The sequence below is a fragment of the Carassius gibelio genome, chromosome B3, assembly GCF_023724105.1.
Source record: "Carassius gibelio isolate Cgi1373 ecotype wild population from Czech Republic chromosome B3, carGib1.2-hapl.c, whole genome shotgun sequence".
NCBI classification, from domain to species: domain Eukaryota; kingdom Metazoa; phylum Chordata; class Actinopteri; order Cypriniformes; family Cyprinidae; genus Carassius; species Carassius gibelio.
Window position 1 is genome coordinate 41,046,819 of NC_068398.1, and position 15,923 is coordinate 41,062,741.

Sequence of the window (15,923 nt, forward strand, 5' to 3'; positions counted from 1 at the left end):
GTGCTCAGCCTATCTCCTTTCTGCTAAAGCAGTCAGACTGAGTCCTGCTCCCGGGGCACTGTTCTCTGTGGTTAAGTCATTGCTGACGATTTTAGTCAATACTGTGTTGATCTGTTCTTCAGAACTCGCCTCAGACTTGCTGTGACAACAACATTGCCGCAAGCCCTAACCTGCTAGGGATCAGGTTTGTTTTACGAAAAACAGGATTAGAATGCAGCTTTTCGCCCTAGTCAGCATCAGGGAGGCCTTTCCACCGGTCTTAGCGAGCCGGAGAGCGCAGGAGTGCAGGGTAGCGTGGCCGAGCGGTCCAAGGCGCTGGATTAAGGCTCCAGTCTCTTCGGGGGCGTGGGTTCGAATCCCACCGCTGCCAGTAGATGCTTTTGGAAGACTGCTGTGGCTGCGCAAAGTGATGCTGCGTGAACGTCCAAATTCAGCCGCTTTTACATTCCTTGCAATTCAGCCAAGTCGGTGCTGAAAGCCTGTCACGGCCTCTGCTCCTTCCTTACAGATGCACCGTGTTGAAGCAGGGACGTCAATAGTTTACAATCACAGTGAAGTTACTTCAAAACAGGAAAAATCGCTTGAATAAAATAACAGTGGAAAGCAATAAGTAGGCAAAAGGATGGAAACAGCCAGTTTTACTCATTGAAAAAAATAACAGTGGAAAGCAATAAGTAGGCAAAAGGATGGAAACAGCCAGTTTTACTCATTGAAAAGGGCTTAGTGTGGTAGCGTTGCCTCTATTTCCGGAAGGTGGAAGGCGGAAAAAGGAATGGAAAGAAACTATCAATCTGGTAGCGTGGCCGAGTGGTCTAAGGCGCTGGATTTAGGCTCCAGTCTCTCTGGGGGCGTGGGTTCGAATCCCACCGCTGCCAGCTGTGGTTTTAATTACAGAGGCCCTGTGTGTACTCGATGAAGGTTCTGAAAACGTGGTGAGAGTACACTTTGCCTTTCAGCGGCCAGGTGCTCAGCCTATCTCCTTTCTGCTAAAGCAGTCAGACTGAGTCCTGCTCCCGGGGCACTGTTCTCTGTGCTTAAGTCATTGCTGACGATTTTAGTCAATACTGTGTTGATCTGTTCTTCAGAACTCACCTCAGACTTGCTGTGACAGCAACATTGCCGCAAGCCCTAACCTGCTAGGGATCAGGTTTGTTTTACGAAAAACAGGATTAGAATGCAGCTTTTCGCCCTAGTCAGCATCAGGGAGGCCTTTCCACCGGTCTTAGCGAGCCGGAGAGCGCAGGAGTGCAGGGTAGCGTGGCCGAGCGGTCCAAGGCGCTGGATTAAGGCTCCAGTCTCTTCGGGGGCGTGGGTTCGAATCCCACCGCTGCCAGTAGATGCTTTTGGAAGACTGCTGTGGCTGCGCAAAGTGATGCTGCGTGAACGTCCAAATTCAGCCGCTTTTACATTCCTTGCAATTCAGCCAAGTCGGTGCTGAAAGCCTGTCACGGCCTCTGCTCCTTCCTTACAGATGCACCGTGTTGAAGCAGGGACGTCAATAGTTTACAATCACAGTGAAGTTACTTCAAAACAGGAAAAATCGCTTGAATAAAATAACAGTGGAAAGCAATAAGTAGGCAAAAGGATGGAAACAACCAGTTTTACTCATTGAAAAAAATAACAGTGGAAAGCAATAAGTAGGCAAAAGGATGGAAACAGCCAGTTTTACTCATTGAAAAGGGCTTAGTGTGGTAGCGTTGCCTCTATTTCCGGAAGGTGGAAGGTGGAAATTTTAAGTGAAAATTTTAAGTGAAAATTTTAAGTGAAAGCGGTCCAAGGCGCTGGATTAAGGCTCCAGTCTCTTCGGGGTCGTGGGTTCGAATCCCACCGCTGCCAGTAGATGCTTTTGGAAGACTGCTGTGGCTGCGCAAAGTGATGCTGCGTGAACGTCCAAATTCAGCCGCTTTTACATTCCTTGCAATTCAGCCAAGTCGGTGCTGAAAGCCTGTCACGGCCTCTGCTCCTTCCTTACAGATGCACCGTGTTGAAGCAGGGACGTCAATAGTTTACAATCACAGTGAAGTTACTTCAAAACAGGAAAAATCGCTTGAATAAAATAACAGTGGAAAGCAATAAGTAGGCAAAAGGATGGAAACAGACAGTTTTACTCATTGAAAAAAATAACAGTGGAAAGCAATAAGTAGGCAAAAGGATGGAAACAACCAGTTTTACTCTTTTAAAAAAATAACAGTGGAAAGCAATAAGTAGGCAAAAGGATGGAAACAGCCAGTTTTACTCATTGAAAAGGGCTTAGTGTGGTAGCGTTGCCTCTATTTCCGGAAGGTGGAAGGCGGAAAAAGGAATGGAAAGAAACTATCAATCTGGTAGTGTGGCCTTGTGGTCTAAGGCGCTGGATTTAGGCTCCAGTCTCTCTGGGGGCGTGGGTTCGAATCCCACCGCTGCCAGCAGTGGTTTTAATTACAGAGGCCCTGTGTGTACTCGATGAAGGTTCTGAAAACGTGGTGAGAGTACACTTTGCCTTTCAGCGGCCAGGTGCTCAGCCTATCTCCTTTCTGCTAAAGCAGTCAGACTGAGTCCTGCTCCCGGGGCACTGTTCTCCTCTGTGGTTAAGTGACTACCGAAAGTTTCATTGCTGACGATTTTAGTCAATCCTGTGTTGATCTGTTCTTCAGAATTCGCCTCAGACTTGCTGTGACAGCAACATTGCCGCAAGCCCTAACCTGCTAGGGATCAGGTTTGTTTTACGAAAAACAGGATTAGAATGCAGCTTTTCGCCCTAGTCAGCATCAGGGAGGCCTTTCCACCGGTCTTAGCGAGCCGGAGAGCGCAGGAGTGCAGGGTAGCGTGGCCGAGCGGTCCAAGGCGCTGGATTAAGGCTCCAGTCTCTTCGGGGGCGTGGGTTCGAATCCCACCTCTGCCAGTAGATGCTTTTGGAAGACTGCTGTGGCTGCTCAAAGTGATGCTGCGTGAACGTCCAAATTCAGCCGCTTTTACATTCCTTGCAATTCAGCCAAGTCGGTGCTGAAAGCCTGTCACGGCCTCTGCTCCTTCCTTACAGATGCACCGTGTTGAAGCAGGGACGTCAATAGTTTACAATCACAGTGAAGTTACTTCAAAACAGGAAAAATCGCTTGAATAAAATAACAGTGGAAAGCAATAAGTAGGCAAAAGGATGGAAACAGCCAGTTTTACTCATTGAAAAAAATAACAGTGGAAAGCAATAAGTAGGCAAAAGGATGGAAACAGCCAGTTTTACTCATTGAAAAAAATAACAGTGGAAAGCAATAAGTAGGCAAAAGGATGGAAACAGCCAGTTTTACTCATTGAAAAGGGCTTAGTGTGGTAGCGTTGCCTCTATTTCCGGAAGGTGGAAGGTGGAAAAAGGAATGGAAAGAAACTATCAACCTGGTAGCGTGGCCGAGTGGTCTAAGGCGCTGGATTTAGGCTCCAGTCTCTCTGGGGGCGTGGGTTCGAATCTCACCGCTGCCAGCTGTGGTTTTAATTACAGAGGCCCTTTGTGTACTCGATGAAGGTTCTGAAAACGTGGTGAGAGTACACTTTGCCTTTCAGCGGCCAGGTGCTCAGCCTATCTCCTTTCTGCTAAAGCAGTCAGACTGAGTCCTGCTCCCGGGGCACTGTTCTCTGTGGTTAAGTCATTGCTGACGATTTTAGTCAATACTGTGTTGATCTGTTCTTCAGAACTCGCCTCAGACTTGCTGTGACAACAACATTGCCGCAAGCCCTAACCTGCTAGGGATCAGGTTTGTTTTACGAAAAACAGGATTAGAATGCAGCTTTTCGCTCTAGTCAGCATCAGGGAGGCCTTTCCACCGGTCTTAGCGAGCCGGAGAGCTTAGGAGTGCAGGGTAGCGTGGCCGAGCGGTCCAAGGCGCTGGATTAAGGCTCCAGTCTCTTCGGGGGCGTGGGTTCGAATCCCACCGCTGCCAGTAGATGCTTTTGGAAGACTGCTGTGGCTGCGCAAAGTGATGCTGCGTGAACGTCCAAATTCAGCCGCTTTTACATTCCTTGCAATTCAGCCAAGTCGGTGCTGAAAGCCTGTCACGGCCTCTGCTCCTTCCTTACAGATGCACCGTGTTGAAGCAGGGACGTCAATAGTTTACAATCACAGTGAAGTTACTTCAAAACAGGAAAAATCGCTTGAATAAAATAACAGTGGAAAGCAATAAGTAGGCAAAAGGATGGAAACAGCCAGTTTTACTCATTGAAAAAAATAACAGTGGAAAGCAATAAGTAGGCAAAAGGATGGAAACAGCCAGTTTTACTCATTGAAAAGGGCTTAGTGTGGTAGCGTTGCCTCTATTTCCGGAAGGTGGAAGCTGGAAAAAGGAATGGAAAGAAACTATCAACCTGGTAGCGTGGCCGAGTGGTCTAAGGCGCTGGATTTAGGCTCCAGTCTCTCTGGGGGCGTGGGTTCGAATCCCACCGCTGCCAGCTGTGGTTTTAATTACAGAGGCCCTGTGTGTACTCGATGAAGGTTCTGAAAACGTGGTGAGAGTACACTTTGCCTTTCAGCGGCCAGGTGCTCAGCCTATCTCCTTTCTGCTAAAGCAGTCAGACTGAGTCCTGCTCCCGGGGCACTGTTCTCCTCTGTGGTTAAGTGACTACCGAAAGTTTCATTGCTGACGATTTTAGTCAATCATGTGTTGATCTGTTCTTCAGAATTCGCCTCAGACTTGCTGTGACAGCAACATTGCCGCAAACCCTAACCTGCTAGGGATCAGGTTTGTTTTACGAAAAACAGTATTAGAATGCAGCTTTTCGCCCTAGTCAGCATCAGGGAGGCCTTTCCACCGGTCTTAGCGAGCCGGAGAGCGCAGGAGTGCAGGGTAGCGTGGCCGAGCGGTCCAAGGCGCTGGATTAAGGCTCCAGTCTCTTCGGGGGCGTGGGTTCGAATCCCACCGCTGCCAGTAGATGCTTTTGGAAGACTGCTGTGGCTGCTCAAAGTGATGCTGCGTGAACGTCCAAATTCAGCCGCTTTTACATTCCTTGCAATTCAGCCAAGTCGGTGCTGAAAGCCTGTCACGGCCTCTGCTCCTTCCTTACAGATGCACCGTGTTGAAGCAGGGACGTCAATAGTTTACAATCACAGTGAAGTTACTTCAAAACAGGAAAAATCGCTTGAATAAAATAACAGTGGAAAGCAATAAGTAGGCAAAAGGATGGAAACAGCCAGTTTTACTCATTGAAAAAAATAACAGTGGAAAGCAATAAGTAGGCAAAAGGATGGAAACAGCCAGTTTTACTCATTGAAAAAAATAACAGTGGAAAGCAATAAGTAGGCAAAAGGATGGAAACAGCCAGTTTTACTCATTGAAAAGGGCTTAGTGTGGTAGCGTTGCCTCTATTTCCGGAAGGTGGAAGGTGGAAAAAGGAATGGAAAGAAACTATCAACCTGGTAGCGTGGCCGAGTGGTCTAAGGCGCTGGATTTAGGCTCCAGTCTCTCTGGGGGCGTGGGTTCGAATCCCACCGCTGCCAGCTGTGGTTTTAATTACAGAGGCCCTGTGTGTACTCGATGAAGGTTCTGAAAACGTGGTGAGAGTACACTTTGCCTTTCAGCGGCCAGGTGCTCAGCCTATCTCCTTTCTGCTAAAGCAGTCAGACTGAGTCCTGCTCCCGGGGCACTGTTCTCCTCTGTGGTTAAGTGACTACCGAAAGTTTCATTGCTGACGATTTTAGTCAATCCTGTGTTGATCTGTTCTTCAGAATTCGCCTCAGACTTGCTGTGACAGCAACATTGCCGCAAACCCTAACCTGCTAGGGATCAGGTTTGTTTTACGAAAAACAGGATTAGAATGCAGCTTTTCGCCCTAGTCAGCATCAGGGAGGCCTTTCCACCGGTCTTAGCAAGCCGGAGAGCGCAGGAGTGCAGGGTAGCGTGGCCGAGCGGTCCAAGGCGCTGGATTAAGGCTCCAGTCTCTTCGGGGGCGTGGGTTCGAATCCCACCGCTGCCAGTAGATGCTTTTGGAAGACTGCTGTGGCTGCTCAAAGTGATGCTGCGTGAACGTCCAAATTCAGCCGCTTTTACATTCCTTGCAATTCAGCCAAGTCGGTGCTGAAAGCCTGTCACGGCCTCTGCTCCTTCCTTACAGATGCACCGTGTTGAAGCAGGGACGTCAATAGTTTACAATCACAGTGAAGTTACTTCAAAACAGGAAAAATCGCTTGAATAAAATAACAGTGGAAAGCAATAAGTAGGCAAAAGGATGGAAACAGCCAGTTTTACTCATTGAAAAAAATAACAGTGGAAAGCAATAAGTAGGCAAAAGGATGGAAACAGCCAGTTTTACTCATTGAAAAAAATAACAGTGGAAAGCAATAAGTAGGCAAAAGGATGGAAACAGCCAGTTTTACTCATTGAAAAGGGCTTAGTGTGGTAGCGTTGCCTCTATTTCCGGAAGGTGGAAGGTGGAAAAAGGAATGGAAAGAAACTATCAACCTGGTAGCGTGGCCGAGTGGTCTAAGGCGCTGGATTTAGGCTCCAGTCTCTCTGGGGGCGTGGGTTCGAATCCCACCGCTGCCAGCAGTGGTTTTAATTACAGAGGCCCTGTGTGTACTCGATGAAGGTTCTGAAAACGTGGTGAGAGTACACTTTGCCTTTCAGCGGCCAGGTGCTCAGCCTATCTCCTTTCTGCTAAAGCAGTCAGACTGAGTCCTGCTCCCGGGGCACTGTTCTCCTCTGTGGTTAAGTGACTACCGAAAGTTTCATTGCTGACGATTTTAGTCAATCCTGTGTTGATCTGTTCTTCAGAATTCGCCTCAGACTTGCTGTGACAGCAACATTGCCGCAAGCCCTAACCTGCTAGGGATCTGGTTTGTTTTACGAAAAACAGGATTAGAATGCAGCTTTTCGCCCTAGTCAGCATCAGGGAGGCCTTTCCACCGGTCTTAGAGAGCCGGAGAGCGCAGGAGTGCAGGATGCTTTTGGAAGACTGCTGTGGCTGCTCAAAGTGATGCTGCGTGAACGTCCAAATTCAGCCGCTTTTACATTCCTTGCAATTCAGCCAAGTCGGTGCTGAAAGCCTGTCACGGCCTCTGCTCCTTCCTTACCCCCAGGTTTCAGGTTTGTTTTACGAAAAACAGGATTAGAATGCAGCTTTTCGCCCTAGTCAGCATCAGGGAGGCCTTTCCACCGGTCTTAGCGAGCCGGAGAGCGCAGGAGTGCAGGGTAGCGTGGCCGAGCGGTCCAAGGCGCTGGATTAAGGCTCCAGTCTCTTCGGGGGCGTGGGTTCGAATCCCACCGCTGCCAGTAGATGCTTTTGGAAGACTGCTGTGGCTGCTCAAAGTGATGCTGCGTGAACGTCCAAATTCAGCCGCTTTTACATTCCTTGCAATTCAGCCAAGTCGGTGCTGAAAGCCTGTCACGGCCTCTGCTCCTTCCTTACAGATGCACCGTGTTGAAGCAGGGACGTCAATAGTTTACAATCACAGTGAAGTTACTTCAAAACAGGAAAAATCGCTTGAATAAAATAACAGTGGAAAGCAATAAGTAGGCAAAAGGATGGAAACAGCCAGTTTTACTCATTGAAAAAAATAACAGTGGAAAGCAATAAGTAGGCAAAAGGATGGAAACAGCCAGTTTTACTCATTGAAAAGGGCTTAGTGTGGTAGCGTTGCCTCTATTTCCGGAAGGTGGAAGGTGGAAAAAGGAATGGAAAGAAACTATCAACCTGGTAGCGTGGCCGAGTGGTCTAAGGCGCTGGATTTAGGCTCCAGTCTCTCTGGGGGCGTGGGTTCGAATCCCACCGCTGCCAGCTGTGGTTTTAATTACAGAGGCCCTGTGTGTACTCGATGAAGGTTCTGAAAACGTGGTGAGAGTACACTTTGCCTTTCAGCGGCCAGGTGCTCAGCCTATCTCCTTTCTGCTAAAGCAGTCAGACTGAGTCCTGCTCCCGGGGCACTGTTCTCCTCTGTGGTTAAGTGACTACCGAAAGTTTCATTGCTGACGATTTTAGTCAATCCTGTGTTGATCTGTTCTTCAGAATTCGCCTCAGACTTGCTGTGACAGCAACATTGCCGCAAGCCCTAACCTGCTAGGGATCAGGTTTGTTTTACGAAAAACAGGATTAGAATGCAGCTTTTCGCCCTAGTCAGCATCAGGGAGGCCTTTCCACCGGTCTTAGCGAGCCGGAGAGCGCAGGAGTGCAGGGTAGCGTGGCCGAGCGGTCCAAGGCGCTGGATTAAGGCTCCAGTCTCTTCGGGGGCGTGGGTTCGAATCCCACCGCTGCCAATAGATGCTTTTGGAAGACTGCTGTGGCTGCTCAAAGTGATGCTGCGTGAACGTCCAAATTCAGCCGCTTTTACATTCCTTGCAATTCAGCCAAGTCGGTGCTGAAAGCCTGTCACGGCCTCTGCTCCTTCCTTACAGATGCACCGTGTTGAAGCAGGGACGTCAATAGTTTACAATCACAGTGAAGTTACTTCAAAACAGGAAAAATCGCTTGAATAAAATAACAGTGGAAAGCAATAAGTAGGCAAAAGGATGGAAACAGCCAGTTTTACTCATTGAAAAAAATAACAGTGGAAAGCAATAAGTAGGCAAAAGGATGGAAACAGCCAGTTTTACTCATTGAAAAAAATAACAGTGGAAAGCAATAAGTAGGCAAAAGGATGGAAACAGCCAGTTTTACTCATTGAAAAGGGCTTAGTGTGGTAGCGTTGCCTCTATTTCCGGAAGGTGGAAGGCGCAAAAAGGAATGGAAAGAAACTCTCAATCTGGTAGCGTGGCCGAGTGGTCTAAGGCGCTGGATTTAGGCTCCAGTCTCTCTGGGGGCGTGGGTTCGAATCCCACCGCTGCCAGCTGTGGTTTTAATTACAGAGGCCCTGTGTGTACTCGATGAAGGTTCTGAAAACGTGGTGAGAGTACACTTTGCCTTTCAGCGGCCAGGTGCTCAGCCTATCTCCTTTCTGCTAAAGCAGTCAGACTGAGTCCTGCTCCCGGGGCACTGTTCTCTGTGGTTAAGTCATTGCTGACGATTTTAGTCAATACTGTGTTGATCTGTTCTTCAGAACTCACCTCAGACTTGCTGTGACAGCAACATTGCCGCAAGCCCTAACCTGCTAGGGATCAGGTTTGTTTTACGAAAAACAGGATTAGAATGCAGCTTTTCGCCCTAGTCAGCATCAGGGAGGCCTTTCCACCGGTCTTAGCGAGCCGGAGAGCGCAGGAGTGCAGGGTAGCGTGGCCGAGCGGTCCAAGGCGCTGGATTAAGGCTCCAGTCTCTTCGGGGGCGTGGGTTCGAATCCCACCGCTGCCAGTAGATGCTTTTGGAAGACTGCTGTGGCTGCTCAAAGTGATGCTGCGTGAACGTCCAAATTCAGCCGCTTTTACATTCCTTGCAATTCAGCCAAGTCGGTGCTGAAAGCCTGTCACGGCCTCTGCTCCTTCCTTACAGATGCACCGTGTTGAAGCAGGGACGTCAATAGTTTACAATCACAGTGAAGTTACTTCAAAACAGGAAAAATCGCTTGAATAAAATAACAGTGGAAAGCAATAAGTAGGCAAAAGGATGGAAACAGCCAGTTTTACTCATTGAAAAAAATAACAGTGGAAAGCAATAAGTAGGCAAAAGGATGGAAACAGCCAGTTTTACTCATTGAAAAGGGCTTAGTGTGGTAGCGTTGCCTCTATTTCCGGAAGGTGGAAGGTGGAAATTTTAAGTGAAAATTTTAAGTGAAAATTTTAAGTGAAAGCGGTCCAAGGCGCTGGATTAAGGCTCCAGTCTCTTCGGGGTCGTGGGTTCGAATCCCACCGCTGCCAGTAGATGCTTTTGGAAGACTGCTGTGGCTGCGCAAAGTGATGCTGCGTGAACGTCCAAATTCAGCCGCTTTTACATTCCTTGCAATTCAGCCAAGTCGGTGCTGAAAGCCTGTCACGGCCTCTGCTCCTTCCTTACAGATGCACCGTGTTGAAGCAGGGACGTCAATAGTTTACAATCACAGTGAAGTTACTTCAAAACAGGAAAAATCGCTTGAATAAAATAACAGTGGAAAGCAATAAGTAGGCAAAAGGATGGAAACAGCCAGTTTTACTCATTGAAAAAAATAACAGTGGAAAGCAATAAGTAGGCAAAAGGATGGAAACAGGATTTAGGATTTAGGCTCCAGTCTCTCTGGGGGCGTGGGTTCGAATCCCACCGCTGCCAGCTGTGGTTTTAATTACAGAGGCCCTGTGTGTACTCGATGAAGGTTCTGAAAACGTGGTGAGAGTACACTTTGCCTTTCAGCGGCCAGGTGCTCAGCCTATCTCCTTTCTGCTAAAGCAGTCAGACTGAGTCCTGCTCCCGGGGCACTGTTCTCCTCTGTGGTTAAGTGACTACCGAAAGTTTCATTGCTGACGATTTTAGTCAATCCTGTGTTGATCTGTTCTTCAGAATTCGCCTCAGACTTGCTGTGACAGCAACATTGCCGCAAGCCCTAACCTGCTAGGGATCAGGTTTGTTTTACGAAAAACAGGATTAGAATGCAGCTTTTCGCCCTAGTCAGCATCAGGGAGGCCTTTCCACCGGTCTTAGCGAGCCGGAGAGCGCAGGAGTGCAGGGTAGCGTGGCCGAGCGGTCCAAGGCGCTGGATTAAGGCTCCAGTCTCTTCGGGGGCGTGGGTTCGAATCCCACCGCTGCCAATAGATGCTTTTGGAAGACTGCTGTGGCTGCTCAAAGTGATGCTGCGTGAACGTCCAAATTCAGCCGCTTTTACATTCCTTGCAATTCAGCCAAGTCGGTGCTGAAAGCCTGTCACGGCCTCTGCTCCTTCCTTACAGATGCACCGTGTTGAAGCAGGGACGTCAATAGTTTACAATCACAGTGAAGTTACTTCAAAACAGGAAAAATCGCTTGAATAAAATAACAGTGGAAAGCAATAAGTAGGCAAAAGGATGGAAACAGCCAGTTTTACTCATTGAAAAAAATAACAGTGGAAAGCAATAAGTAGGCAAAAGGATGGAAACAGCCAGTTTTACTCATTGAAAAAAATAACAGTGGAAAGCAATAAGTAGGCAAAAGGATGGAAACAGCCAGTTTTACTCATTGAAAAGGGCTTAGTGTGGTAGCGTTGCCTCTATTTCCGGAAGGTGGAAGGCGCAAAAAGGAATGGAAAGAAACTATCAATCTGGTAGCGTGGCCGAGTGGTCTAAGGCGCTGGATTTAGGCTCCAGTCTCTCTGGGGGCGTGGGTTCGAATCCCACCGCTGCCAGCTGTGGTTTTAATTACAGAGGCCCTGTGTGTACTCGATGAAGGTTCTGAAAACGTGGTGAGAGTACACTTTGCCTTTCAGCGGCCAGGTGCTCAGCCTATCTCCTTTCTGCTAAAGCAGTCAGACTGAGTCCTGCTCCCGGGGCACTGTTCTCTGTGGTTAAGTCATTGCTGACGATTTTAGTCAATACTGTGTTGATCTGTTCTTCAGAACTCACCTCAGACTTGCTGTGACAGCAACATTGCCGCAAGCCCTAACCTGCTAGGGATCAGGTTTGTTTTACGAAAAACAGGATTAGAATGCAGCTTTTCGCCCTAGTCAGCATCAGGGAGGCCTTTCCACCGGTCTTAGCGAGCCGGAGAGCGCAGGAGTGCAGGGTAGCGTGGCCGAGCGGTCCAAGGCGCTGGATTAAGGCTCCAGTCTCTTCGGGGGCGTGGGTTCGAATCCCACCGCTGCCAGTAGATGCTTTTGGAAGACTGCTGTGGCTGCGCAAAGTGATGCTGCGTGAACGTCCAAATTCAGCCGCTTTTACATTCCTTGCAATTCAGCCAAGTCGGTGCTGAAAGCCTGTCACGGCCTCTGCTCCTTCCTTACAGATGCACCGTGTTGAAGCAGGGACGTCAATAGTTTACAATCACAGTGAAGTTACTTCAAAACAGGAAAAATCGCTTGAATAAAATAACAGTGGAAAGCAATAAGTAGGCAAAAGGATGGAAACAGCCAGTTTTACTCATTGAAAAAAATAACAGTGGAAAGCAATAAGTAGGCAAAAGGATGGAAACAGCCAGTTTTACTCATTGAAAAAAATAACAGTGGAAAGCAATAAGTAGGCAAAAGGATGGAAACAGCCAGTTTTACTCATTGAAAAGGGCTTAGTGTGGTAGCGTTGCCTCTATTTCCGGAAGGTGGAAGGCGGAAAAAGGAATGGAAAGAAACTATCAATCTGGTAGCGTGGCCGAGTGGTCTAAGGCGCTGGATTTAGGCTCCAGTCTCTCTGGGGGCGTGGGTTCGAATCCCACCGCTGCCAGTTGTGGTTTTAATTACAGAGGCCCTGTGTGTACTCGATGAAGTTTCTGAAAACGTGGTGAGAGTACACTTTGCCTTTCAGCGGCCAGGTGCTCAGCCTATCTCCTTTCTGCTAAAGCAGTCAGACTGAGTCCTGCTCCCGGGGCACTGTTCTCTGTGGTTAAGTCATTGCTGACGATTTTAGTCAATACTGTGTTGATCTGTTCTTCAGAACTCGCCTCAGACTTGCTGTGACAACAACATTGCCGCAAGCCCTAACCTGCTAGGGATCAGGTTTGTTTTACGAAAAACAGGATTAGAATGCAGCTTTTCGCCCTAGTCAGCATCAGGGAGGCCTTTCCACCGGTCTTAGCGAGCCGGAGAGCGCAGGAGTGCAGGGTAGCGTGGCCGAGCGGTCCAAGGCGCTGGATTAAGGCTCCAGTCTCTTCGGGGGCGTGGGTTCGAATCCCACCGCTGCCAGTAGATGCTTTTGGAAGACTGCTGTGGCTGCGCAAAGTGATGCTGCGTGAACTTCCAAATTCAGCCGCTTTTACATTCCTTGCAATTCAGCCAAGTCGGTGCTGAAAGCCTGTCACGGCCTCTGCTCCTTCCTTACAGATGCACCGTGTTGAAGCAGGGACGTCAATAGTTTACAATCACAGTGAAGTTACTTCAAAACAGGAAAAATCGCTTGAATAAAATAACAGTGGAAAGCAATAAGTAGGCAAAAGGATGGAAACAGCCAGTTTTACTCATTGAAAAAAATAACAGTGGAAAGCAATAAGTAGGCAAAAGGATGGAAACAGCCAGTTTTACTCATTGAAAAAAATAACAGTGGAAAGCAATAAGTAGGCAAAAGGATGGAAACAGCCAGTTTTACTCATTGAAAAGGGCTTAGTGTGGTAGCGTTGCCTCTATTTCCGGAAGGTGGAAGGCGCAAAAAGGAATGGAAAGAAACTATCAATCTGGTAGCGTGGCCGAGTGGTCTAAGGCGCTGGATTTAGGCTCCAGTCTCTCTGGGGGCGTGGGTTCGAATCCCACCGCTGCCAGCTGTGGTTTTAATTACAGAGGCCCTGTGTGTACTCGATGAAGGTTCTGAAAACGTGGTGAGAGTACACTTTGCCTTTCAGCGGCCAGGTGCTCAGCCTATCTCCTTTCTGCTAAAGCAGTCAGACTGAGTCCTGCTCCCGGGGCACTGTTCTCTGTGGTTAAGTCATTGCTGACGATTTTAGTCAATACTGTGTTGATCTGTTCTTCAGAACTCACCTCAGACTTGCTGTGACAGCAACATTGCCGCAAGCCCTAACCTGCTAGGGATCAGGTTTGTTTTACGAAAAACAGGATTAGAATGCAGCTTTTCGCCCTAGTCAGCATCAGGGAGGCCTTTCCACCGGTCTTAGCGAGCCGGAGAGCGCAGGAGTGCAGGGTAGCGTGGCCGAGCGGTCCAAGGCGCTGGATTAAGGCTCCAGTCTCTTCGGGGGCGTGGGTTCGAATCCCACCGCTGCCAGTAGATGCTTTTGGAAGACTGCTGTGGCTGCGCAAAGTGATGCTGCGTGAACGTCCAAATTCAGCCGCTTTTACATTCCTTGCAATTCAGCCAAGTCGGTGCTGAAAGCCTGTCACGGCCTCTGCTCCTTCCTTACAGATGCACCGTGTTGAAGCAGGGACGTCAATAGTTTACAATCACAGTGAAGTTACTTCAAAACAGGAAAAATCGCTTGAATAAAATAACAGTGGAAAGCAATAAGTAGGCAAAAGGATGGAAACAGCCAGTTTTACTCATTGAAAAAAATAACAGTGGAAAGCAATAAGTAGGCAAAAGGATGGAAACAGCCAGTTTTACTCATTGAAAAAAATAACAGTGGAAAGCAATAAGTAGGCAAAAGGATGGAAACAGCCAGTTTTACTCATTGAAAAGGGCTTAGTGTGGTAGCGTTGCCTCTATTTCCGGAAGGTGGAAGGCGGAAAAAGGAATGGAAAGAAACTATCAATCTGGTAGCGTGGCCGAGTGGTCTAAGGCGCTGGATTTAGGCTCCAGTCTCTCTGGGGGCGTGGGTTCGAATCCCACCGCTGCCAGTTGTGGTTTTAATTACAGAGGCCCTGTGTGTACTCGATGAAGTTTCTGAAAACGTGGTGAGAGTACACTTTGCCTTTCAGCGGCCAGGTGCTCAGCCTATCTCCTTTCTGCTAAAGCAGTCAGACTGAGTCCTGCTCCCGGGGCACTGTTCTCTGTGGTTAAGTCATTGCTGACGATTTTAGTCAATACTGTGTTGATCTGTTCTTCAGAACTCGCCTCAGACTTGCTGTGACAACAACATTGCCGCAAGCCCTAACCTGCTAGGGATCAGGTTTGTTTTACGAAAAACAGGATTAGAATGCAGCTTTTCGCCCTAGTCAGCATCAGGGAGGCCTTTCCACCGGTCTTAGCGAGCCGGAGAGCGCAAGAGTGCAGGGTAGCGTGGCCGAGCGGTCCAAGGCGCTGGATTAAGGCTCCAGTCTCTTCGGGGGCGTGGGTTCGAATCCCACCGCTGCCAGTAGATGCTTTTGGAAGACTGCTGTGGCTGCGCAAAGTGATGCTGCGTGAACTTCCAAATTCAGCCGCTTTTACATTCCTTGCAATTCAGCCAAGTCGGTGCTGAAAGCCTGTCACGGCCTCTGCTCCTTCCTTACAGATGCACCGTGTTGAAGCAGGGACGTCAATAGTTTACAATCACAGTGAAGTTACTTCAAAACAGGAAAAATCGCTTGAATAAAATAACAGTGGAAAGCAATAAGTAGGCAAAAGGATGGAAACAGCCAGTTTTACTCATTGAAAAAAATAACAGTGGAAAGCAATAAGTAGGCAAAAGGATGGAAACAGCCAGTTTTACTCATTGAAAAGGGCTTAGTGTGGTAGCGTTGCCTCTATTTCCGGAAGGTGGAAGGTGGAAAAAGGAATGGAAAGAAACTATCAACCTGGTAGCGTGGCCGAGTGGTCTAAGGCGCTGGATTTAGGCTCCAGTCTCTCTGGGGGCGTGGGTTCGAATCCCACCGCTGCCAGCTGTGGTTTTAATTACAGAGGCCCTGTGTGTACTCGATGAAGGTTCTGAAAACGTGGTGAGAGTACACTTTGCCTTTCAGCGGCCAGGTGCTCAGCCTATCTCCTTTCTGCTAAAGCAGTCAGACTGAGTCCTGCTCCCGGGGCACTGTTCTCCTCTGTGGTTAAGTGACTACCGAAAGTTTCATTGCTGACGATTTTAGTCAATCCTGTGTTGATCTGTTCTTCAGAATTCGCCTCAGACTTGCTGTGACAGCAACATTGCCGCAAGCCCTAACCTGCTAGGGATCAGGTTTGTTTTACGAAAAACAGGATTAGAATGCAGCTTTTCGCCCTAGTCAGCATCAGGGAGGCCTTTCCACCGGTCTTAGCGAGCCGGAGAGCGCAGGAGTGCAGGGTAGCGTGGCCGAGCGGTCCAAGGCGCTGGATTAAGGCTCCAGTCTCTTCGGGGGCGTGGGTTCGAATCCCACCGCTGCCAGTAGATGCTTTTGGAAGACTGCTGTGGCTGCTCAAAGTGATGCTGCGTGAACGTCCAAATTCAGCCGCTTTTACATTCCTTGCAATTCAGCCAAGTCGGTGCTGAAAGCCTGTCACGGCCTCTGCTCCTTCCTTACAGATGCACCGTGTTGAAGCAGGGACGTCAATAGTTTACAATCACAGTGAAGTTACTTCAAAACAGGAAAAATCGCTTGAATAAAATAACAGTGGAAA

The 15,923-nt window shown here is 48.5% G+C and overlaps 1 protein-coding gene and 28 non-coding genes across 31 annotated transcripts in view; all 29 read left to right on the forward strand.

Moving 5' to 3' along the window:
* Positions 1-15,923, forward strand: part of LOC127953344 (zinc finger protein 271-like) — an 838,866-nt gene that overhangs the window by 312,916 nt on the left and 510,027 nt on the right. The window lies entirely within an intron of this gene.
* trnal-aag (transfer RNA leucine (anticodon AAG)) lies at positions 289-370 on the forward strand. Its single transcript has one exon. It is a non-coding gene; the product is annotated as a tRNA-Leu (tRNA).
* Positions 794-875, forward strand: trnal-uag (transfer RNA leucine (anticodon UAG)). The gene has a single exon. It is a non-coding gene; the product is annotated as a tRNA-Leu (tRNA).
* Positions 1,252-1,333, forward strand: trnal-aag (transfer RNA leucine (anticodon AAG)). The gene has a single exon. It is a non-coding gene; the product is annotated as a tRNA-Leu (tRNA).
* On the forward strand, positions 2,324-2,405 carry trnal-uag (transfer RNA leucine (anticodon UAG)). Its single transcript has one exon. It is a non-coding gene; the product is annotated as a tRNA-Leu (tRNA).
* Positions 2,800-2,881, forward strand: trnal-aag (transfer RNA leucine (anticodon AAG)). Its single transcript has one exon. It is a non-coding gene; the product is annotated as a tRNA-Leu (tRNA).
* trnal-uag (transfer RNA leucine (anticodon UAG)) lies at positions 3,369-3,450 on the forward strand. Its single transcript has one exon. It is a non-coding gene; the product is annotated as a tRNA-Leu (tRNA).
* On the forward strand, positions 3,827-3,908 carry trnal-aag (transfer RNA leucine (anticodon AAG)). The gene has a single exon. It is a non-coding gene; the product is annotated as a tRNA-Leu (tRNA).
* trnal-uag (transfer RNA leucine (anticodon UAG)) lies at positions 4,332-4,413 on the forward strand. The gene has a single exon. It is a non-coding gene; the product is annotated as a tRNA-Leu (tRNA).
* On the forward strand, positions 4,808-4,889 carry trnal-aag (transfer RNA leucine (anticodon AAG)). The gene has a single exon. It is a non-coding gene; the product is annotated as a tRNA-Leu (tRNA).
* On the forward strand, positions 5,377-5,458 carry trnal-uag (transfer RNA leucine (anticodon UAG)). Its single transcript has one exon. It is a non-coding gene; the product is annotated as a tRNA-Leu (tRNA).
* Positions 5,853-5,934, forward strand: trnal-aag (transfer RNA leucine (anticodon AAG)). Its single transcript has one exon. It is a non-coding gene; the product is annotated as a tRNA-Leu (tRNA).
* Positions 6,422-6,503, forward strand: trnal-uag (transfer RNA leucine (anticodon UAG)). Its single transcript has one exon. It is a non-coding gene; the product is annotated as a tRNA-Leu (tRNA).
* On the forward strand, positions 7,148-7,229 carry trnal-aag (transfer RNA leucine (anticodon AAG)). The gene has a single exon. It is a non-coding gene; the product is annotated as a tRNA-Leu (tRNA).
* Positions 7,653-7,734, forward strand: trnal-uag (transfer RNA leucine (anticodon UAG)). Its single transcript has one exon. It is a non-coding gene; the product is annotated as a tRNA-Leu (tRNA).
* Positions 8,129-8,210, forward strand: trnal-aag (transfer RNA leucine (anticodon AAG)). Its single transcript has one exon. It is a non-coding gene; the product is annotated as a tRNA-Leu (tRNA).
* On the forward strand, positions 8,698-8,779 carry trnal-uag (transfer RNA leucine (anticodon UAG)). Its single transcript has one exon. It is a non-coding gene; the product is annotated as a tRNA-Leu (tRNA).
* trnal-aag (transfer RNA leucine (anticodon AAG)) lies at positions 9,156-9,237 on the forward strand. Its single transcript has one exon. It is a non-coding gene; the product is annotated as a tRNA-Leu (tRNA).
* trnal-aag (transfer RNA leucine (anticodon AAG)) lies at positions 10,520-10,601 on the forward strand. The gene has a single exon. It is a non-coding gene; the product is annotated as a tRNA-Leu (tRNA).
* Positions 11,089-11,170, forward strand: trnal-uag (transfer RNA leucine (anticodon UAG)). Its single transcript has one exon. It is a non-coding gene; the product is annotated as a tRNA-Leu (tRNA).
* On the forward strand, positions 11,547-11,628 carry trnal-aag (transfer RNA leucine (anticodon AAG)). Its single transcript has one exon. It is a non-coding gene; the product is annotated as a tRNA-Leu (tRNA).
* On the forward strand, positions 12,116-12,197 carry trnal-uag (transfer RNA leucine (anticodon UAG)). The gene has a single exon. It is a non-coding gene; the product is annotated as a tRNA-Leu (tRNA).
* trnal-aag (transfer RNA leucine (anticodon AAG)) lies at positions 12,574-12,655 on the forward strand. The gene has a single exon. It is a non-coding gene; the product is annotated as a tRNA-Leu (tRNA).
* On the forward strand, positions 13,143-13,224 carry trnal-uag (transfer RNA leucine (anticodon UAG)). The gene has a single exon. It is a non-coding gene; the product is annotated as a tRNA-Leu (tRNA).
* Positions 13,601-13,682, forward strand: trnal-aag (transfer RNA leucine (anticodon AAG)). Its single transcript has one exon. It is a non-coding gene; the product is annotated as a tRNA-Leu (tRNA).
* Positions 14,170-14,251, forward strand: trnal-uag (transfer RNA leucine (anticodon UAG)). The gene has a single exon. It is a non-coding gene; the product is annotated as a tRNA-Leu (tRNA).
* Positions 14,628-14,709, forward strand: trnal-aag (transfer RNA leucine (anticodon AAG)). The gene has a single exon. It is a non-coding gene; the product is annotated as a tRNA-Leu (tRNA).
* trnal-uag (transfer RNA leucine (anticodon UAG)) lies at positions 15,133-15,214 on the forward strand. The gene has a single exon. It is a non-coding gene; the product is annotated as a tRNA-Leu (tRNA).
* trnal-aag (transfer RNA leucine (anticodon AAG)) lies at positions 15,609-15,690 on the forward strand. Its single transcript has one exon. It is a non-coding gene; the product is annotated as a tRNA-Leu (tRNA).